This window comes from Cygnus olor, chromosome 21, assembly GCF_009769625.2.
Source record: "Cygnus olor isolate bCygOlo1 chromosome 21, bCygOlo1.pri.v2, whole genome shotgun sequence".
Classification (NCBI taxonomy): Eukaryota; Metazoa; Chordata; class Aves; order Anseriformes; family Anatidae; genus Cygnus; species Cygnus olor.
In genome coordinates this window covers 3135946-3159617 of record NC_049189.1, presented here as the reverse complement: position 1 = coordinate 3159617, position 23672 = coordinate 3135946, and the positions used below count along the sequence as shown (strand labels likewise).

At 45.0% G+C, this 23672-nt stretch overlaps 1 protein-coding gene across 1 annotated transcript in view; it reads right to left on the bottom strand.

Annotated features, from left to right (window-relative positions):
- SDF4 (stromal cell derived factor 4) overlaps positions 1–23672 on the bottom strand; it is a 58769-nt gene that overhangs the window by 34058 nt on the left and 1039 nt on the right. The window lies entirely within an intron of this gene.

The following is a 23672-nucleotide window of genomic DNA, read 5'->3' as shown; positions in this document are numbered from 1 at the left end:
GAGGGCACTGGCGTGTTTTTAATTGGGAGCAAGTTCCCTCATCACAGCCTGCCGAAGTTCCAGCTCATAAGCAAATGTGAAATAAAGAATACTGAGGCTTAAATCTGGCCACAGTACATAAATTCTGTTTGCAAAGACACCCCCTGATGAGCCTCCAGAAGGTAGGGGCAGAAAGGCTTTTCAAAAAGGAGGGATTGTGATAAACACTGAGGAGCTGAGTCAAATTCTGATTTCAGGCTCTGCCATGTATACCTGGGGTCGGACTCCCAGCGTCCATGGTGTTACTTCAGATCTCACTCCAAAGTTGCTGAGAACTGGATGTAGGTCATGGAACTGAGCAGGAATTGGCTGCAAAAATGCTCCTCTTGACCGAGAGCCAGACTGATGCTGAGGTTGGATTCAAAGTTTGGGGTCATGTTCAAACACACTCTGGAGTCCAAGTCCAGAGATACTGAAGGCTTACTGTCTTCATATGGAAGGAGAATTCCCAACAGCGTTCTCAGATGGTGAGATTTTTGCCAAGCACTGGAGCTGGTGACCATCTTTGGCCTCAAGGCTTCTTCTGAGGTGCAGATATGGGGATCCCCTTGTGCTCCCAGCTCACTTCCAGTAGTCTCCATTTTTCAGGCTTATGCACAGAAGGGGAAGTGTTCCTGGTTGAAGACAAGCAGAACCCAAACCACTCAGGCAACACAACCGATTTGGAAACGGCTTCGTTAGCTCTGACTAATAGGGAACACCCTGAGCAGGACAGGTCACCCAGAACAGTGCCAGCTCCAGACTGCTCTGGATGTAGCTGATGTGCATGACAAAACCAAACCCGTGGGAATCTGGGGAGTGGATTTTGAGGAATTAAAGCTCCCCCCTAAAACTCTTCCCCAAATAATCTTCCTATGATAAGCAGTACGCATCCTTTTCCAGCACGTGCCAAAAAGTATTAGCAGCAGTGATAATAGCATCAGGCACATCACTCTCCAGGTGGAAAAAATGCCTCCCTTGGAAGGGAGCCTGCACAAGGTGGAACCAAAATTTAGTTATCAACCCTCTTTTCAGGATTTAATTGCTGCCTCCACCTCTCCCTAAAATTCTGAAGGCAAGGGAGTACTAGCAGCTCAGAGCCCATGGTGCCTGTTGCAACAGCAAGAGTTTTTCCTCTGTTTCTGCTCTTACTTAAAATCCCCATTCTTTTCCACATGGGAATCAGCCAGCCGTGCTTCTGTTGCTGCAGTCCCCACAGGTGATAGCATTCTGCTGGTGGTGCAGGCACCAGCTTTCCTCTGACCAGGCTGCTGTCAGCCTCGGGCAAAATTCCTCTTGCTTTCAAAGGCAGCTTATAATATGCTTGGAATAAAAGATAAACCTAGGATTTGAAAAGTAATTGTCATGTTTCAGAATTTTAATTTATTTTATTTTTTAAGGACTATTAATCGTTAAATGAGTTTGGCATTTAAAATGTTTGATAACTCACGTGAGCATCACTGGAAGGGGGTGTTAGTCATGAACCTTCCCCTTGAAATGATATCATCTTCTGCCACTGAGGCTCGTGGCCTGGCACAGAAGAACATCGGGGCACAGCTGTCAACAAAAAGTCCTTCTGTGTCTTACAGCTCCCAAGATAAGTTGCAAAAAATGATGCAGAAGAGCACAGGGTCATGCAAGAAAGCTGGGGAGTGAAGACGAGAGAGAAGAAAGCCCAAGCAGAATGTCCTAACATCCCCAGCTCAGGCTCCCACACCAAACAGAACAATACCTCCACGTCTGTCTCAGTTCTCCCTTCTCTCAGCACTGCCTCATTCCCCCAGGTTTCCAAAGCCAAGTTGCAGGACTTGCTGCAGCAATGGCCACAAAGAGGTTAACTAAGCACAGACAGAGGCCAGTACACGTATCTATCCACATATCCTTGCTGAGGCGATCCGGATTACCGTCCCTGTATAAATAAAGCATAGCGAGGGTGGGTGGTCAGCTCCCATCCAGTCTGTTTTAAAGCATCAATTTTCTGAGCCTGGAAAACCTCCAGCCATGTTGGCCTGATCTGAGAACTGCAAACTGCGCTAACACACAACCCTGCTACACCACGGCCCCACTTGCAACAGACCCCAGAGATTTCTCTTTGCATTTATTCTCACCTAGTTCTGAAAGGTCAGACCCAAAGGAGCTGATCATTAACAGAGCTGGCCATTTAATTGATCCAAAGCCCAGTAATGGAAGGTGGCACCTAAACAACCACTAAGATTTAAGCATCTCTGCTAAGCAGGGTTTTAAAGGAACATTTGAAGAAGCCAGCAAAGCTTTTCTCTTTTCAGCAACAGTTTAGCTCTTCAGTCTGAACAGACTTCAAACAAATGAGCAAAACTTCAGGTCAAGAAACAGCCCAGAAATTCATAACAAGTCACTTCAAGCTAGGAAGAAATCTACTCCCCAAAAGAGACAGCTGTTCAGTATGAGAAGCCATAAACAGGAAGGGTTGGATGCAATTTTTAATTGCTATTACGAGGTAGCAGATGGGCAGGGGCCAAAGCCCTGGGCTGTCTGAGCACACCGGTACAGTCAGGTGTGTATGAAGCCCCCACTGCTCCATGCACACCTACCCACACTATTTGAAGCCCCTGATGGAAGCCAAGCTCTGCTCTCCGACTATCAGTAATAGCTCTCTCAAAAACCCAGAGAAGTTGGGCACTGTCAACACTGCTTCACAATATAAATCTACTTGCACACTAAAACAAGACGTTAAGGAGGCTATAAGTAATACATCACCTGGCAAGCCTAAGCCTAGGACAGAAATCACTTTACCTCTTGCTGACATACAGCCATATGGATATAATAAAAATAAATTAATTAATTTAAAAAGAAAGAAAAAAAGGAATCCAGCAGGAATATAGAACGTAAAATAAACCACAATGTATCCAGGACAACAAGACCAACACCTGAGTTCAACATCATTTATCTACTTACATAGGTCCTCAGCTCCTTTGCCTTCTACCTAAACCTTGACTTTCCCCATCCACTCCAATTTACTTTTTATCTGTTCAAAAAAGCCAGCATATTTGTTAAACAACGTTCTTTGCTCTTCACTCATCAGAGCTTTTCAAATGTTCTCTCGCTCCAGATGTTAACACAGCCATGATTTTATAAAGCTCTAGCTGGAAACTCAGGAAGATGAAGAAAAATGATGCCTGAGTTCATCTCCTGCAATGTTAGCACATTTCATAGACGTGTTTCACTGCTGCCAGTGAATTTATTGTCCCTTATACCTTCTCTTTGCACTATATTGTAGTGCTCTGAGCAAAAAGATGATGATCCAGACCTCACGGAGAATACCTTCTGGTACTGGACTACCCCCTGATCATGCAGTGTTTCCCTTAGGGTCCATGTCTCAGGTACTATGTCCACCTTGGATGATATCACAGACATTTGCAGGACCCTGTAGCATACGCTGCAGAGCGATATACTTAGAAATGTTGCTTTAACTCTTAGTAGAAAAAGAGATTGCCTGGGTTAGATGAAACCCCAGAATTCTCCCAGGACAGTATACTAAGTTGTTTTCTGCCATCTGGTGTCCAGAGACTAAAGGCAGATGTTACCACTAATCAGAGCCTTCCAGATGGTCACCAGCCTCAGGATGTTTGTCTTACACAACTCTGTAGCCAAGAACCAAAGAGCTCTCCTCATAGCCAAAATTCAACAATATTACCGAGGGAAATACCATCTGTGTGCTCTCACAGGGATTGAGTTAGACCTAACTCATCTGGAAAGAGCACTGTTTGGCATTTGGGAAGCTTCTTATCCTATCAAAGATCTCAAAGTGCTTTGATAACATTAATCAAGCCTCATTAAGCCTCATATGCACATCTGTGAGGCAAGCAAGGATTTCTTCTGCTTCAGTCACAGAAGAAAACACCAAGGCATTGCAGAGCAAAGTGACTCGCCCTGGGCATGGTTGTTGGATCTTACGCTATTAGCATGAATGTTGTCATATATTATTGATTCAACATCAGAATTCTGGGGTCTCAAGTCTTAATTTTTGAAGGCTTATAGTATGCAATGGGGCAAGTCTCTTGTGAGGCCAGGAAAATGAATGAGGAACCCAGGCTTTGATTTTTCTTTTTAAAGTAACTGCTTAATAATCTCATCATAAAGACCTGAAATAAGCATCTTAATTGTGTAGCAAGCCATCCTCTCCAACATATTTCCACTGCCTATCTATTTTGTGTGTCTGGTCTGTTTGCTAGCCAAGCAACACCTGCTTTTCAAATTAAAAGAGATTCAAAGTAAAGGTTTGACCAATGTTCCTGAGGGGTGTTCCCAAGGAAATCACCAGTGTAGGACAGATCCCATCACAGTTTCTTTCAAACAAGGCGAGGCTGGAGTTTGGCTAGCAAGCGTATACTTACTAGGGGATGCAGGCACTATGCTCATGGGAAATACTTTGTTGCCTTTTTAAAAATGTTTGAGTCCACTTTATGCATCTTCGTTATTTTCTTTGTAACTCAGATGATCTAAAAATTGCCTAAGCCTCCACTGTTTACTTTCGAAACAATAGAAAATGACTGGCTCTCAGTCACATGTATCCCAATATTTTTTTCTTAAGCGTAATTAGAGTTCCTTCCATGGCTAATTAAATTCTCCAGTGAAGGAAAACAAATTTCCTGGAATGAATATCATCTTGATTCACTTTGGGCAAAGCCAGGCTTACGTGCTTCTCCCACTCTGTTCTCTGAGGGTGTTGGCTGCATTTCTGAAATCCTCTTGTCAACACATGACAAAGCAGGGAAATAGTCAAGTACTGGGGTCTGCATACTCTTTTGCCACATATTACAAGAAAATGTGTCTACCTTATTCCTCTTCACTGCTTTATGTGATTTTATAGACTATTATTGTCCCCCTCATTAATCTTCGTTTTTTCTCTTCCAAGCAGAATAGTCATAGTCCATTCAACCCTTCTTTATACACCCCTTGGTCTTTGCTGGACCTTTTCTAGTTCTTCTCTATGCTTTTAAGCATAATATACTGGTTGGCTACTACAGTTACTTCAGTACATTACAATATATATGGTAAAAACATGAGTTCTTTTCTTATTTGTAGAACTCAAGACATCAGTTCACTGCATGGCTTGTCCTATTACTCAGTCATTTCTGCAAAATTCTGTCTCCCCATTAGAAAGAAGTTTATGGCAATAAACACTGAGTGAAATAAGAAGTCAGAAATACCTTTCCAATAACAGTGTTCTGCCACATTTCCCTTCCAAGAAAGTACCCAAGTACCTGTCAGAAGTGCTCACATGGTGCATGGGTGCACAACAGGTGATTTTTACTGCTGATATGGCCACGTATATGGGAGAAATTCCTACAACTTAAACAGTAGTCATAGTACATTAATGATTTATTTTTAATGACCAAATTCCCCACAATAACAGCTCAAGAAAATGGCACTCTCTACTTTTAAATGTGGTTTTAAGTCCACAAGGATGGAGGGATGAAGCCTTCTGCATGATCCCACTCATTTGAACTTGAGAGCAATTTGCTTATAACTTGCTGAAGACCACCAAGAATCAGTTTACAAGCCACTTTTGGTTTGAAGAGAGCAAGATTCCTCCCAGTGCTGACAAAATCCATACCTGGCAAAATCATCTCCTTTCCTATGCTTGTTCCCCACTTGTCATCTCTCCTGTGAGTCTGTATTTTGTACTGTGAGCTCCCCAGGGCAAGGCAGGCCTATACTCTGCATTTGGCAGTCAAGTGAGGTTAAAGTCAGCCCAAAGCAGACAATAAATCATTATCGTGGTTAGACTGTGAGCAGATGCCCTTGGAGGCCATCCATTTGAAGGCAAATTCCTTCCCTCTCTGACGTTTGCTTTCCTGTTTATTCCTTTCAGAGTCTCCATAAATGGTGCTCAGTTCTCCATCATCTTGTGACACTGAACTCCTTGTGTCCAACTGGCCTCCAATCATCTCCTGATGGTAAACACCATCAAGCTCCCTCATGTGCTGGAAAACTTAATTCCTCGGACAAACTTGCAGCTCTCTGTTCTATCACCCAGTTTTAGTTGGCCTGTCAGAAAGCTGATCTGGCCCAAGCCCTGAAAAATAAGACAGAAACAGGGCGTCATGTCACAGCTGATCAGAAGCAAGTTAGTCTAGGAGGCAGCCTCTGAGGTCATCCAGAGCACTACATGATGCCTGCTGGGCAGTTTGTCACCTTGGGTGCATGAACTCAGATAGCTGTGACAGCACGTAACTATTTTACCTGGATATTCAGGCCATGGTCAGCTAGTTGATGGTCGCATTTTTGTGCAATGAGATATCATTCCTCTTCTGTGCTGCAGCAATTGGTGGTGGGTGCACTCCAGGACCCAGGCTGATCTGCTCCACAAAAAGATGGAGGTGTGTGGAGGTGTGTCTATCTTGCTCAAAGGTTAAGAAATTTGAAGAATCAAATGCTTTTTTTTTTTTTTGGATCCAGCCTCTGAGTGCACCTACAGCTATTTCCTGGATCCACAGGATGGACCAAAGTCACCTTTTTACTTCACAAATCACAGCTTTCTTTGCAATAAGAAGTCTAGTCTAAAATTAAATTTGCACCTACAAATTTAATTGCTATGTCCCAGATAAAGATGGTGGCAACTTCATACTCCTCTCTTGTGTCATTATTTCCTCTGAATATCCTGCTTCTAGAACTGTTTTGTGCTAATTTGGATGCCTCTGTGTTGCATTTCCCCATGCAGAGTAGAGAAACTGTGAGTTTTTACCACTTTTACCACCACTTTTTTACCACCACTCTTCGCCTGGACCCCTCCAGCTGTGACAGTCAAGTGTACACCCCATGTTAGCAGCCTTCTGCCTGAGAAGTACTCGCATCCCGGCAGTGGTTCAACTACTAATTATATGGTTCCTACACTGCCCACAAAGTTATCTTAAATCAACAGACTTCTACGACTTAAACATTCTGGCTTCTTTTTATACAGCTTCTGAGATTGGAAGTTCAGAGTTTCAACCAACAACATGGAACATATTTATGTTTTAAATGAACATTGAATGTCCTACATCGTCACATGGTTCCAGAATTTGGAACTTTTTGAAAAACCAGTTTCTTATGATATTAGAGTTGTTAGCACTATGTTAACTCCACATCAATTCTGCTTTGAAGATGGAACTGTTTTCTAGGCCTTGTGCCCAATCTTTGTGTATCGTGGACAATTCTTAATACGCTGCACATATTTTTGGTCCAAATTTAAGTTTTAGGGCTAAACCCTTTGCTCTTGAAAACCTTCCCTTACAAACTCAGCACTGGTTATTCCCAGCTCTTTGTTAAAATGGCGTAAAACAAGTAGATGGTTTTTCACCTAGGTGTCGGGCCAATACAGAACAGAAATGCTGTGTTAGAAATGAAATGGACATGATCTCATCTTGTGAGAACCGCGGTTCCTGAATTACTGTTGTTTGCTTAGTAATGTGTGAGTTGTTATGTGTGAAATTGCAGGTCTACCGAGTCAATTAGCTTCATTATGCCATGAAATATTGGAGAAGTTGACAGTAGAAGGCTGATTTCATACATCACCTGATGTTGCCAAGAAGTCAGCTTGTGTGCCTGCTCAAACACAGGATGCAGAAAGGCTGAGGATCAGAAGACAGCAACTCTACTGACGGCCGTCTCAATTACATCATTTGACCCACTCAATAGCTTAGCTTCCCTCTCTGCAAAACTGGGGGACCAACCTTGCTGCTATGGGGTAAGAACTCACATCTGTGGAATATTTTGGAAAGGAAAGTGTCACAGAAGTAGACTGCTTGTTTTTTTGTGTGTTTCTGGAGGTAGCCTGTGATTTTCCTAGCATAATTGTGTGTGCTGTGGAACTGCTTTGCATACTTAGAACTCTTAAATTTCACTGGGCAAGGGTGTGACTTGGATAATACCTGAGCAGGGGAAGAGAATTGTGCTTTTATATGCCATGGATGCTGCTGGAGAAAGCACTGGGCTGGCTTTCTCTCTTACTATATAAAAGCAGGGAGTGTGCTGAAGGGATTAGCTGCAGGATTTAACCTCTACACTGGCATCGGTGCCTTACCTACACGGTTTTAGAGGCAGTGCAGCATGACCTGCAGTCCCGTTCTTGCAGCACAAACACATTGTATTTGCTCCTATGCGAGTCTTAGAGTCCACAGCTCTTGCTTCAACTCGTACCTTCCTCAAAAATTGCCTTAGCTGAGATTAGCCATGAAGTAGCACAACCCCAGTGACTCCAGCAGCCCCACACTGGGCTGTGCTGTTCTAAGCCTTAATTCTCTGGCTGACACGCTCCCCAAGGCAGGCTGACACGAGACCTTAGTTTCCATAGGTCAGCTGCTCTCCCCCTTTTCCCGACTGTCCCCCCATTGCCTCCTGCCTCACAGACAAAATGACATAGTGTGTGTTGATCTTTCTCAGCTCTCTCAGAGAACCAGTTATAAAGAACCTACAGACTGCCAAGAATAATCTAACAGGAAAGCGTAGTCTTCTTGGACTGGGTATGCCACCCATGTTGGGATGCGTGGAGCCAGGAGAGGTAAGGAGAGAGCAAAACTGAAGGCTGTGAGGATACGCAAAGCAGCTTTGTATCTCTGGGATTGTCCTGGGAAAGAGAGATGTGGTCTTGGTTTCTTCCACTAAACAACCTGTGTAAAGCTCCTTCATTACAAGACCTCAGCAACTTGCTCACCGTCGCAAATCCCCACAAGGGCTGGGGTGAAGCATCACGTCTGGCTATGGGTGTTTCAGGCACACAAACCGTGTCGTTTACCCAAACACACACAGGAGAAATTAATAAACAACCAGCCTTATGCTCTGTGTGGGGCTCCTGGCACAGTGACAGCTGGCCTGGCAGACCCCAGGCCCCTCAGCAGCACAGCCACAGTGCTGCCACCACTGGGCACAGCTCCCCCATTTCAGCACCACCCCCTGCTGAGGTCTAGAGTTGAAGTTTGCCTTCAATAATATCATGGGCTGTTGTTTGCAGTGAAAGATGTTGTCTCTGCTAAGAAATGCATTTACAAGGGGATGCAATGCAGCAGCAACAGTTAAAGTAATCCTTGACAGATATCTCACTTACTCCTGGAAAAATCCAGCTTTGCAGTGGTTGCAAGTATGGCCTAGTAGTGTAGTCACTGTGCTACATACACTAGTCTACGTAGCATGTATAGGACTTCTTCTCATCCAGTTTATTCTCAACTGCAGAGACCAACTTATAGAGCTACCAGCCCACTGAGCTGCTGTGGACTGGAAAACACCACAATAATGTCTTCTAAACCTAATCCATTGACTCTGATTTGAGCAAATGAGCCAGGGCTTTTTACTGAGAGTGAAAAGTCTTGTATTGTGTTGTCTCGGTGCTCTCCAGCCTCTCTGTAACTCCAGCTCCTGCCCTGCTGTTGGCCCAAGCCCACAGAAAGGCACCAGGGATTAAAGGCAGGCGAGTAAACATTAGTCATCCTGAGCAGACAGCAAGGCGATGAACTCTGCTGCTCAGGGCTTCCACCCACCACAGGAGGTGGCGTGGAAACAAAATCCAGCTGACAAGGACAGTAGCTGCCATGCCACCACAGCACCTTCCATAGAGAGACCCCATTTTTCCTCCAGCAGCCCTGGGGCAGCCAGATGGGCAGCAGACCTGCTGGCCCCACACCAGAGTAACCTGGCAAGGGTTCCTCTTCCAAATTTTCTAGGAACTCCCCATGTACTTCTGAAAGTGCAAGCAGTCCTGGGCATGGTATTGCCAGGGCAGGTAACAATTTAAGTGTTGGCACTCCCCAGAACCTACCAAGGGCACCCATGGTATCCTGAGCAAGTTTTCCCGCAGCCTGTATAGGGATTAGCCCCAGCTTTACTGAGAGCAGGGATGCTAGCTAAGGTATCTGGATATGCACGAGAATAGCAGGAATAGCACACCTCTGCATTAACTTCAGCACAAAACAGCAACCCTGACAGCATTTCTAGTGCTCTTCCATTCTGTGACCATGATTCATTCAGGTTGGAGACTTTCAAGACCAAGTCCAACCATGAGCATTGAGTCCAACAATACCCATGCAGTGACAGGAGTCCCCTCTCACCGGCATGAAGGTAGCAATCCTATCAGAAAGGGAGTCAAGCAGTTCTACCAGAAAACACACGTCAGGGAAGCCGGCTTTAGCACAACCAGGTCATTTCTCTCCCACTTTCCCTGCCAGAAGACAAGGATGAGGCACTCTTGGGTGAAGTATGAGCAATGCGGTGCGAGGCGAAGTGGGGATTGTACTCGAGATAACAGAGGGGGAAAGCCCTTTTCCCCTGCTGCCTGCTTCCCCTTTCAGCAGCTTTGGCGAGCTCTATACAGTCAGCTCCAACTGAGGCCCTGACTGAAACAGAAAGAAATACAACTTAAGCAATTTTCCAAACTGCAACATACAAATAAACACATTAGCCATCTTTTCCTCAGCAACCACAGAACATCCTCCCAAAAGCAACACAGCAAGTCACTTATTAGAGATTTAATGAGCTGTGGAAAAATAACACTATTCATTCTCAGCTACTTATTCTCTGTCCTTTCTGAAGTCATAACTCAGGCCACCACAGAACCACACAAGCAGCATGCAAACTCATGGGCAGAGGCACAAGCACACTTCAGCACACAAGCTTCCAAAATAGCATTTTCTGGCGTGTAGCTTTGGCTCTGACCTGGTTTGACTCCAGCCCTAGCTCTGTTAGCCCTAAATCCAACTTGGGTTGAGTTCATGAAAGCTGGAAATTACTACCAGAAGAATGGTGGGAAGAGTTATCCCCTCTAGCAGTTGATTAGCTATACTCCATCCCCACTTTAAAAGAACTGCAGATGCTTCTACAGTATTTTTTCCCCTAAGATCTCAAAGCACATCATGAAGCGAGGACTATTCATAGCTCAGAAATCAGAAAACCATGTAGAAGGAAACTATGTGACTTGATCACTTAAAAGAGTAGAAGGGTTGAACCCAGGTCTGATATGCTCCTAGACTGAAAGGCTCAGCCCAGGCAGAGTGCCTCCTCCAGCAAGCTTTTACCAGGATGGAAGGATGGATTCCTTTCTGTGCTATTTGCTGCTGTGGTCGGTGCTGCATCCCCACCTTCAAAACCAGCCAGCCTATGCTGCAGCAGGTTTGTCTGCTCTCGTCTCACATTGGCAATCTGAGACCTCTTCCAGCTCCAAATTAAATTCCCAAAAGAAGCAGGAATGGCTTGAAAAAGACTTCCACATTTAGACCAAGAGCTGGGACAAATACAAAACACTTTACTTAAATAGTGGTCCTCCTTGTGGCAGTTCCCGGCTCCAGCATAGTATCACCAAGAAAAAAATAACCCCTGTCCCATGTGACAGGACAGAGACTGCCATAAAAATTGCATCTACCCCATGTCACAAGTCCCTTCCATCAAGAACCAGTGTGGAGATGTCTGGGAAGCACCCAGCACAGCAGGATCTGCTTTGGATCCACTGGGCTCTATTACAGACACAAAATGTTTTATTTTTTTCCCTTCATTTGCATTAATTATGCATACATCAATGAAATTCCCCAGACAGTTAACCCTTCTTTTCCTTCCTTTAAGGCTCCATCCTGCAAGATGAGGAGTCCTGAGCCAATAACGCACCTGGGCATGTAGCTGGACCTTAGCAAAGGGCCAACTCTCAGCTGTGGCCAGGGATTTCAGATACTACGTTACAAAGATATATGTTCTCCTCACATTGAGCATTTCTTTGTTGTGAACAGAGCTCTAGGAATGCAGGACATTTTTCTATACTTTGGATCCTTGAATATAAACCAAATCAAAGGCTTCCAAGCAGAGCCAGCCTCTTTGTTTTATAAACCAACTTGTTTCTGGAATTTGTGCTCTTCAGAATTAAGCACTTGCTAACATTCACAAATATCACAGAGTTCAGAGCATTGATTATGAAAAACAGTGAAAAAAAAAACACTCTGAAAATTCAACTAACCAAGAGATCTTGCCTGCATGGGGTGCATCAGCAACACTGTTGGAAGGCACAAAGCAGCACACACGGACCTGAGATCGATTCCTCCTGATCTTATCACGCACTAATCACAGCAGAGCTAATCAGCACAGAGACAGCTGTGGAGGCCATACATTACACACACGATACAGTTCCTGCTATAGTACATCACTACATTTGCCTATTTTCCCCATTTTATTGGTTTGCAGGCCTTCTACACATCCCAGTGCAACTTTTCAGTATGACTGCTTGGTCAGGGCATCTTAGTACAGGGCCCAAGCCTGCAAGATGCGTGGGGATTTCATACCCAGATTTGTTTAGCAAGATCCACCAGTCAGTCTCCTTTGCCAATCATGAAATACTTCTGGAAAATGAAAGCTGCGACACGCTCATTCCACCACTTGGAGGACAGTGCCAAGTGGATCCTTTCCAAAAACACTGCAGAGCTTGTGAGTGGCTCTCTTCTCACAGATCTGAAAACCTCATATTCCAACAAATCCATTTCCTTGAAGAAATCCCAATCAAGGCCATCAACGGAGAACATGCATTTGATTTAGTGGTGGGAATGTGAATAGAGGAACTCGGACTGAACGCTAAATTGACTGTGCACATGTCACTGCGTGGGCTGGAAAGCATTGGAACTGCCCGTCAGGATCCATAAGTCCTCAAATGCTGCTAGTTAAATTTGACAGTCCTTCAGCCTGAGTGACAGCCTGAAGCAGAAGGCTGCATATATTCAACATGCAATCAGGAATGACTACAAAGTGGTTAGAGCATCCAGCAGAACAAAAGCAGAAAAGTCTTATGTGGTCATTTGATAATATCAAAAGGGAGAGAGAGGAATGGAAATTAAGATTAAAGTTCAGTTAAGGATGGTACTGCTCACGGAATCCACAGCCACAGACCAAAAATTAAACCATCAGTTTTACGTCAGTTAACTCATGCTACCAGAACAGAAACACATCCCAAAGAATTGTCCAGTAACGGACTTAAACGCTGTAGCCTACAGTCTTGCCTTTGCTGCATGTGTGTCTATTACACTAAGTGACATATTCTTCTCACCAAATGGGAGCTACAGGCTGTAATAAATTGCTTTTGAATCAAAAAAGTGAAAGTGTCCTTATCTATTACTTTTATTGGTTGGTGAGCTGTATTTTGTGTAAAGCAGAAGTTGGCCCTGTGCGTTGTGGCTGGACCAAAAACCTCTGGAGAACCTTCCAACCTCTTTGTGATTCTGCAATGATCTCATCCATCACAGACGACGGTCTACACTCTGCCCTGACCAGCACAAGTTCCATCACTCTCATCCTTTCTGGTTAGGCAAGGATTGAGACCAGAATTCAGGAGCTAAGCCACAAAATCCATTTCAGAAGAGGGGCAGTCAGAGCCTGAGCGCACCCGAAGCAGGGAGCTGGTTGTAGGCCTGTCAACCTGACTAGTAACCCCCAGACAAAAGAAATACCTATGAGGAAATATTTATTTTACCGCACATTCCAGACTATCAGATTTCTGGCAGTTTGACTTCAGCACTCGAGGAATCAAGAGCCATGGGCCAACATGACACTGTCTCTGTGCACTCTTAATCTCATTTTGCTGGGAATTGCTGCTGGCCCCAGGCAGTCTCCAAAGAATCATCTCACTTTCTCTCTTCTTCTCCTGTCACCCCGATGGTGCCTGACATCCCAAGCAAACTTTTCCGCTCAGTGTTTGTATCTGACTCAACAGACACAAGGAATTGCAATGCAAGATAAGCAAGAGAATTTATCCTCGAAAGCGCAAGAGGGTGGGTCTAAAGCATATTAAGCTCCGTTTCCAACTCTGCCTCTGACAAGCTTCCCAGCAAGGTGAGAAAAGGAGTGAACAAGAAACTATCCACGTTAGTCAGATTGCTAGTGAAAGGCTCAGGATGCCTGCATGACTTCTTGCAGCACAATGGTAGTGCTGCTCGTGCCTTTAATAATGCAGCAGCAAGCATAGCTCATGCGTTAATGTGGCTACCCAGTTTGCAAAAGGCTCAGAGTTAGAGAGATGCTTCATGGTTCTTCAGCCCTGAAGTGAAACAGCATGTCCCTTCATCTCAGCAGGGCTGAGAGCAGCAGGATGGACCAACTGACCTCTGGAGGTCCTTTGCAGTCACATTTTTGTGATGTCTATAGAAACAGCAACAAAATAGAACTATACATCTTTTATACACAAGCAAAACATTGACGTGTCTGAGCTACAGAGACTCCAAAGGAAGAGGTTTTCACTCTTGTTTTTATCTCTATTTTTTCTTAAAGAAAACAGAATAAAATACTTTGGAAATATTCATTATTTTTTTCTTTAAAATCATCAGCTTTATGAAGCATACATACATGGACAATTCCTTTCAAATAATAACAGCAAGTTCGAAAACAAAAACAAAACCCAAGACGTCAATCCCTCCAAATCATAAAGAAACCATATTACCACCTACAGATAAGTATCTTCCATACCTTGTTTGAATTGCCTGCAGCAATCACAGTCATAAAGCAATGCCTCCTGCTGATGTGCTGCCCACATCCCATCAGGAGATAGAAAGATTAAGTGGAGCATCTATTTGTGATGTACTGAGACCTTCTCTTGCTCAAATACCACTTGACTTGGAGCTCCAAGTGTATTAACAACAGCCAAAATTTGGGAGCGTTGCTTTCCTGTGAGAGGGCTGCTCTTCCTGAGGACAGGTAAATAATTTACCACCTCTTTACTCATATAGCCTGCAACAGAAATTGTACTGATGCAGTGGAACAGGCCAGCTACAGACGGTTTAAAATTCTTAATGGCTCTGTACATTACTGTACATTAGGGTGCAACTAAGGGTGGTTTCTAACAGGGCAGAAAAAAAAGGGCTAGCAAATTTGCAGCAGCTTGGAAACCAACCCCAAGCCAAATTCCCTCTGCTTAAGGGCGGCTTGAGCCTATATCTCCATGGAAAATGCTCTAAGCTGTCAAGCCTTTCTTCATTTTATTTTTAGTATTAAATCTTCCCTCAATGCAAACAGCACAAATTGAAACCCATGCAGAAATATTTTAAACTGATAAAGCTAGGAAGTTCTCACAGGTATCAAATCACGAAATTCAAAGGGCTTCTGAAGAATCTGGAACTGGCTACAAGTCTGATTCTGCCACAAGGAGGGACCTGAGAGCACAGTCCTCTTTTCCCATGATGGAAGAGGGAGAGGGAAGGATGAAGGGCAGGAAAAAGAAGCAGTTTAAAGTAACGAGGTTACAACCACCACTGCTCCTCTCTCATGCCATTGCGCATACAGATACTGAGCTCTGGAAATGTTCTTCCCGAGGTATTTAACAGATGGAATAGAAGGAGGAATACTGGATATATTGCGGAAAGCCTTCTTGCTTTCACAAGCTTTCTAGTTTATTTTCACAGACACGTACAGCTCAGATCAGAAAAGCCTCCAGATTGGGGGGAGCTTCTTGAAAACCCAAGCTGTAAACATGCTTAGCCTTCTCAGTGTAGCTGCAGTTGTTTGTCTGCAGATGTTCTGAGAAAAGAACTTCCCTTCTCCTGAGCTCAAATCAATTGTCTGGGGAAGCATCAAACAAGTGAATGCCAGGGAGCTGGACCCAAGAGTCTGAAGAGTGATAAAAGCAGATAGACCCGGGCCTCAAAGGGACCAGCTTTCCTTTATAGAAGTGCCAGTGCTGGCCCAAGAAGCTCATTTTGTGAGCAGAGAGTTGGCTGGCACTGCGCAGACCTTCCCAAATTATTTAACTCGCTTTTCTGCAGCCAGACAGGCTTTGGACAGGTGCTTAATAGCTGAGCAGGGCTAATTAAAACCACCCTTGCAAAAGCTGACCAAGGCCAGTAAAAAAACATAGATATGTTAATGATTGTCCCTCTGAAGCTCTGACAGAGCCCAGGGATGAATCCTCCCAGCATCCGATGCTGAGCTGGGGAAACTGTTTTGCTACTGCCCAAGCACTGAGAAAAGACAGCTTGGCAGGAGGCATACCAGGCACTTTAAGATGACCTTAAGCCTGGCTTTCACCCCACGGGGTGAAGCTGGAGAGATCACACACCTTATTTGCAAAGATGCACCCCGTCTGTGGAAACAAACCCAAAAGAAAAGCACGAGCAACAACAAAGCTCGAGCTGCTGGAAGGAACGTTCGTTAATAAGGTTGCCAAGTGGGGATTGCTAGGGCTCTGTTGGCAGGCACCCAATATTTTGGGGCTTACCACTACTCGGATGGGAACATGCCAAAAGGTTGGGCAGGCAGACAGACGCTGTTTGCTTAATGTATTCTGGATGGGGCTAATTAAGTGATGGAGCAGAGATCGATGCAAAGTTCAGCAAAGACAAAACCTGCAGTTGTCACCCAGCACCTGAGCAATGCTGGAGTGGCACTACCTCTTGGTTTCTCTCCCCATACTAGGGGAAGGAAACGACCATCCCTTAGTAGAAGTATAAACCAGGTCTGTCCTAAAGGCCTCCTTTGAAAATACTAACATACAATTAAAACTGAAAAGCAGCAGGTATGGATACCTGCTTTCCCCAGATGAAATACCAATGTAGGCGCCCTGAAGGCTGGCCCGTGGGGAAGCAGGACCAAAACCACCACAAACCTGGGACTTTTCTTTCCTCAGCTTCAAATGCACCCAAACTGCTGAAGCATCAGGGCTGCTGGAACAAGGTAGAGGAGCCAATTTTTCATTTGTCCCACAAACTTTGATAAAGGCTGGTGAGTACCTTAATGCTCTGTGTGCTGGCCTTTTAAAATCACGGGGTTTTTCCTGTTGGAGATTGCCAGGGGGAAGTTAGCTAAATGCAGCAAGGAGCACCCATAACCACACTGCAAACGGATGCCCTAGGGAGGTGAAAGACACGCTGGAGGAATTCAATCCACTGTCAGAAGAAACAATTCAGGCTGGCTGGCCGTATACTTTCCGCAATCAGCCCTTCTTGAACCTGGACTCCTGCAACCGCTAGTCACAAGGCACTGCTTCTTTTGAAGGCTTACTCCCAGGATTTCTCTCAAAGGCTTAAACAGGAGAGAAATATGAGCAAAGTGATAAAAATTAAAGAAGGTTGTGTTTGTTTCTCTAGTAAGTTAAGCAAAGGATAGGGAGCCACTGCCAGACCACACAGTTCTGTTAGTCAGGTATTATTATTATTATTATTATTTTTTTTAAGGGAGACAACTTCGTTTTTGTTTCTTTGGTTCATAAATACAGCACGTGTGTGGTCTCCAGAGAAACACACCAGCCTGGGCTTTCCCATCCCTAGTCTCTTCCCAACCGTTTTCATGGGCTGCTTAAATACCTGGTGGTAATGCCATTAGTGTATTTGTGTGGGCAAGGAAAATCCTGCACATGGAACAACACTGGGGCCTCTCTCCTGAAGGGACAGCCACCCAGCCTCCCTCTCCTCTTGCTGCCAGCAGATTTCCTGATGCCTGCAGTTAAACTCGCAGATGCCAAGGCTAAATCTGGAAGGTCCAGCCTGCCGGCTGGTGAGACCTGCAGAGCAGTTGTCTGTGCTGGTGCCAGTTCTGCCTGCCGGATGGGGGGAACAATTAAAAGAGCTCGTGCTTTAGGACAGATTGGAAGCATCATATTGTTTTGGCTCCCTAGCACACATGGACAGGCCTCTTGCAACAGCCTCATCCTGTGCCAGCAAGTGACATACGGCCCACACTCAGGACGGTTTGAGGTGAAGAACCAAGGCCCAGATGCTGAGAGATGCAAGGTGCCAAACTCCAACCCATTTCACAGCAGTTTCCCATGTATTTCAGTCTTAAAAGAGAGCATTAACTTCTGCAGAAGAGGCACAAGTGGAGCTAAAGCAGGACCATGCCTAGGTAGCTGTCACCTGTGCAACAGAATTGCTGAGTGCAGAGCTGCAGGCCCACCATCAGATTGCCTGGAACAAAATTATTTCTGTGTCTTTCAGTACATGGGAATTTCGTCTCTTAGATTATATAAATATTAAAGTGATCCTGAGTAGATTTAAAAAAAGACTTTAACTGTGGGAAGGAATGCTTGCTACCAATTCATTCAAAATGTTGCACTTATTGGTGATGTTTGGGTTAAAGATGTTTGCCTCTGAGTTGCAAGTCCTTACTGTTCTAATATTTGTCCAGCTCTTTTTTTGCTGTTGCTATATTACAATTATATATCAGTAGATAACAAATATATTGTTATTGAATATAAACTCTCAGATACTGACAGAATATAAATATTAAGATATTTGTATTCCTTAGTGTGTAATCAGATATTCATTTGGTATAAATCAGCACTGGCTGAAGTCAGTGGAGTTATTTCCCATCCTTGGGGTCAGCAAGGATACAGCTGCATTTGATCCCCACGTCAGGGGACTGTCACCAGGACTGGATTTGGCTGGTGATGTTTTGCACAAAGTAAGCAAACCTCGGTAAGCTGTGGTGCCTGATGCAGGGAGCAGCAGGCTAGGCACAGGTTCTCTCTGGCTGTATACAACTTTGTTTAGCTGATTTGTGCTGCTTCTCCTGAGAAATCACAACAACATGCTTTTCCACTGCTTTTGGACAATGTTGTTTCTGGTCCCAGTCACCCATCTGCTCTAATTTTCATACTTAATGCAAAGCAGAACAAGTCTCTGGTCCTCTAGGCAAGCCATGGGACCATTCCACTTCCCCACCTCCAAAATATAAAAAGCACGCAGCATAATCTTCCCTCCAGTCGTGAAAAATACAGCATAATCTTAAGTAAATATTAGTGTTCCACTTATGTAAATACAAACTGCCGTTGAGGGCTAAAGCACTGAGCCTGTCAAAACCCCTGACTGAACATATTTCTTTGGAAAGGACAGTAAGGGTCAGGAGAGAAAGATGCTTCGGTGTTTGCTGTGAGCGAGGAGAAGAGTTCTGCTGGAAAGACAACGGGGCAAGTAAGAACTTCACCCCAAAGCTCTCAGAAAACAGGGTAAGGAGACGCAGCTTGGGATAAAGTTTTCTTGATTTATGTCTAAATAAATATCTCATGCATGCAGTTCTACCCCATTTCTTGCTGCCTGATGGGCAGGGATGTGTAAGAAATTGGTTTAGGATGAAGGTGACTAAGGTGACTGCTGAAATGAGGACTGAGCCTCTTTTACAGCCACTCCAGCTCTGAGGAGAAAGGACAATGTCACACCCTGCCAAAACATTTCTCACTCAGCTTGCCCTGTTACAGACAACACTGTTCCCTGTACCTCCTCCATCCATTGTCCAGCCCTATAAAGTCCTTTCCCAATTTGACAGTGACTACACCACCTTTGCCTTCTTGTTTTCTTTCACTCTGGCCAAATGCACCTCATCTCTGTCTCCTGGATGGAGACCTGATATTGTTTTTGTAGCCCCTGAAAACATAAATTCACTGAGATGAGCACTTGTCAGTGTGAAATATAGATCTCAGTTTTTGGAATATCATTCCACCACTTCAGACCGCTTTATGATGGTAACGGGAAAAAGCCAGCCAGCAGTCCATCAGCATCTACAATCCTGTTGAGCACTGGCTTCAGAAGATCTTCTTCAGAAGATCTGCTTCAAGTCCCATTAAAGATGAAGGACTTAAATAGATAATGACCACAGATCCATCCCTGATTCACATCCTTAACCAGTTATTTCTCCATGGTTTCCTACAGCACCTTGGATCCATCTCACCAATTGAATTCGGTACATTTGTCTCACGCAGCCTGGCATTTTTATTTTTACATGATCACTTTATCAGCTGCATACATATATTTCTGGTAAGTTTATCCATTACAGAGAATGATTTTCTCCTTGTTAAGGACTAGAGCAGTAACTTGTATCTCCCATTGCTCATCGTAGAGGAGACAATAAAACACAAAAGCTCTCAGGGCTCTAAATTACACCACTGACAGCTTGAACCTGGAAGCCATGGGGACACATAACATCTTATTTCCAACTGAGTTAAGAAGGATGTCTAGCTCCAAGGGAGCACTGGCCAAAATGCGATAACACAGAAAAACTCTGCTGATCAATGCCAAATATCTCTTGGCTCTCTTAGGCTTCCCATCACCTACCATGAGCAGCTAGTCTTTCATGGAGATCAAAGCATTTCATCTACACAAAAAAACTGAGTCATAGTCTGAAGAAGGCACCGTTATTCTTCCCATTGTATTCAAAAGACTCTCACGGAATAATAGAAAAAAATAGCATGCCTGAAGGCAGCCAGGCACACAAGTTGAACCTGCACCTTTCAGTCCCTGGTCCTCTGTTTGTGCTGTGATGCCCTTCTCCTGCCCAAAGAGCAGGGCAAGAGGGAAGGCTGGACCCTATCACTGAACAGACTCCTTCTGTCAATTTTTTGTTAGTCTTTAAAACATCAGAGACATTCTACACTTGAAATCTGACTACATTTGCCCCACTATTACTTTCCCTAAGCATTAATTTCAGGCCTGTTTGTCTCATGCACTTTTAAAATTGTGCTGCTCTGAAGCAAAGCCCTGCTTGTTTCACAACTGCCATAACTTCGATATAGACATTAGATTTCCAAACAGAGCTCTGGCAAAAGGTGGTTTCTGATTATTGCTGACATCAAGAGAAGAAATCCAAGCATGCTGCTCATTTCTGCCCTCCAGTCCTGCAGAGAGGGGCTGTCTTTATTGGAGATAAAGGTAGCACAGAGGTAAAAAACTGCCTACCCCATATGGATCTGTGATCTTCTGACCCCACTGTACTGCAGCAAAACACACCCCATGGAGACACCAAAGGACATTCAGAGAATCTCAATCCTCCTTGGCAGGTACGGCCTCCTTCGTGGTGACCTAGGAGACATTCAAAGCCTTTTTACGCTGCTGCCCTACACAAGAGCACTGTCCTAACATGGAGCTGCTACCAGCCACCCCAGACATGTGAGCAGGCGCCCAGGTCTGTCAAATTCCTTGTGCATGCAGCACATCTGATCTTTCCCTAAGCTCCACTAGCAGCATACACAGGGGCGCTGGTGCTGTGCCTGATGCTGCTCACCTCTGTTAAATGCAGGCCAATTTGCTGTTGTTTTTTTTTTTTTGCTGACATTTCTCTTTCTGCTTGCTCACTTGCAGGATACCTTTCTTCATCTGCAAAGAGCTTGAAAGCACGAAGGCATCTAAATGCCAAGTCCCCAGATTTAGACCCCCAAATACCTTCATGAATCTGCAAGCGGACAAAATGCCAGGAAACAGTGATAACTAGAAGGAAAAAAAAAAAAAGGGAAAAAAAATAGATGAGCTCAAGCTCCCAGCCTTGGAGTCAGACTAAACGAACCCAGCTTCTTCCCCCGGCTTGCCATCCCTAGCACACACAACTGCGAGTGCTGCAGAATAATCACCTATATCCAGTTCCTCCCCTAAGCCCTCCCCCACCCGGCTCTGCTTTATGACACCGAAAGCACGCACAGCCCATTTTAACATTTTCCAGCCCGAGAGCTGTAGTCCAACCAGGGTGGGCAAACAAACGTCTTGTCACCGCCAAGTATGGCCCAACATTGGCTCCAGCGAGAAATTTCCAGCCGCTATGGAGCCAGACACATTTACATTCCTCTATTTGAAGTAAAACCCTAATCCTTTGGAAGATTTGCAGTCTGAGCAAGAGCTGTGCTCTCACCCATGCCTTTAAGGTCTCTCTCTGTCTTGCAGCAAGGGGCAGCAGCAGGCTTCCAAAGAAAGAAGGGGCTGTGAACAGGGAGCTCACCATGTGAAGGAGGTTTTTCTTTTGTTTTAGCCCTCTGAGGACTGTGAAGATTTGCACCAGTTTATCTTCAGGGTCTCACCTCTACAGAATAAATGAAGCCCTTTTCTCCTCTCCTTATTTTACCAGCAGATAAACAAGAGCGTGTAGAAGGCAAGTGTCTTCTCTGAAGCCCTGTTAAAACCAAATCCAGCATGGGAAGTCAAGAGACTTGGCTCCAGTAAGCCTGTTAACAAATATTGACATAATTCACAGGTTTGTCAGAATTCTGATCGCTTGAAGAGTCACCAGCAGCTTTGATTTTCCTCCCTAGTTGTTCCCCAGAATTGTCACCCTCCCTCCCATTCGGGGATTGCATCCATTTGTACTGCATGTTTCATGTTTTCTTGCACACTCTCCATCTACTGACAATGTGTGAATTCTTCTAAAAACACCCAAAAAATAGAGTATACACAGAAGTCAGAAGATGGTTCCAGCCTGGTAGGGGCAGAACCTGACTTTGCACCCCCGTAGCCAGTGCCCCGAGTGCATGGCTTTGCTGTAGGACATAAGAATAAAGAATCAGGCTGGGCATTCACTGTAGAGGAGCTGTGAAAGGTTCCTATTTTATTTGTAGCACATCCACCTCTGTGGGATACTAATCTGAGGTTGGATGGTGCAGCATCACTGCATGCACTTGCTCAAATGAACAGGGCAAAGGATAAAGGAGCAGGGAAGCCATCCTAAGGGATTTAAGGAGAGCCATGATGAACTCTTATAAAGAATCCTTTCAACCTAATCAAGATTGTATCCTACAGAGCAACAATATATATTTCAGCCTGACAGAAGGGATTTCAAACCCAGGTTATGCCTGGAAAAGCCTAAGAGAACAAGCTTCCACATTGTTATGGATTCAAAAAATGCAGAGCAGCTATCCCTGGGGTGAACAGCGCTGGGTCTAGCCAGGCATCACGCCGGCGAGGCTTCGACAAGCTTCTGGTGGGCACCTCTGCCAGCACCCCAGGTGCTCCAGCACACCCAAATCAGCACCCTCAGCATCCCACCGTGCACCCTCTCCTGGTTCCCTGCTGAGGTGAGGCTGAAACCGCTGCCGGCGAGCTGTGGGGCGAGCACATGATGGTGATTGCCCAGGCTGAGAGGCCAGGATGTGGTTGTGGCCTGGATCGCAGCCGTGGCCCCCGGGCAAGATCACTGTGAGCGCAAGGGCTCCGACTTCCTTCCTGGCCAAGCCCAGGGACAAGAAGCAGTCTCGGAATGGGTCAGTGAATGGCTTCTCACTCCTGGAATTCCATAAAGATTACCTAGCAAACCATAAATTAGTCCTGCTTCTGGATTTCCAGTCAAGGCCTTGGACTTGCTGACCTGGCCTCTTGTTTCTTTCAGCACGGACATTGTGAAACTCCGACTTTTCCTGTTTTCTCTCTCTTTCTCCAACCCTAAAGGTTCTTTTGCTGGCCAGCCTCGCACAGCAGCTTTCCAAGCAACATTACCACAACGGTTTCTCCTTACAAATGTCAGAACCAACCTCCCCTGCTTATTCAGTGCCTGCAGACAGTTCATCTACTCTTTTCAGGAGGACGAGGGAGTATTTGATGGTGGGAGCAAGGATCAAAACTGGAGGAAAACATGTTCATTATGTGCTAAAGCATTATTCTCCCCACACTTCCCTCAGATTACCTCACCACTGCCAAGGTAGGTGTGAAAACAGAGTAAATAAACCTGCTGCAAAAGTCACACAGGCAGTACTCTAGCTCCTTTAGCTTTGGCCAGCTGCAGGAGTGTGACAAGACCATGTCCTCCCAGCAGTGGGACAGCAATACAGCCTCTGCTCAGATGCTCCAGCTTCTTTTGATCACTTGCTCTGCCCTTCTGAGGCTGGGCAATGCGTGAGAGCAAAGAGCTAAGAAGAACGGATGATGGGAAAGAAAGATTCCCTGGAAGGAATCTCCAGTTCGTGTCAAGGATGTGGATTCTCCCATCACAACATAGAGTCCCTC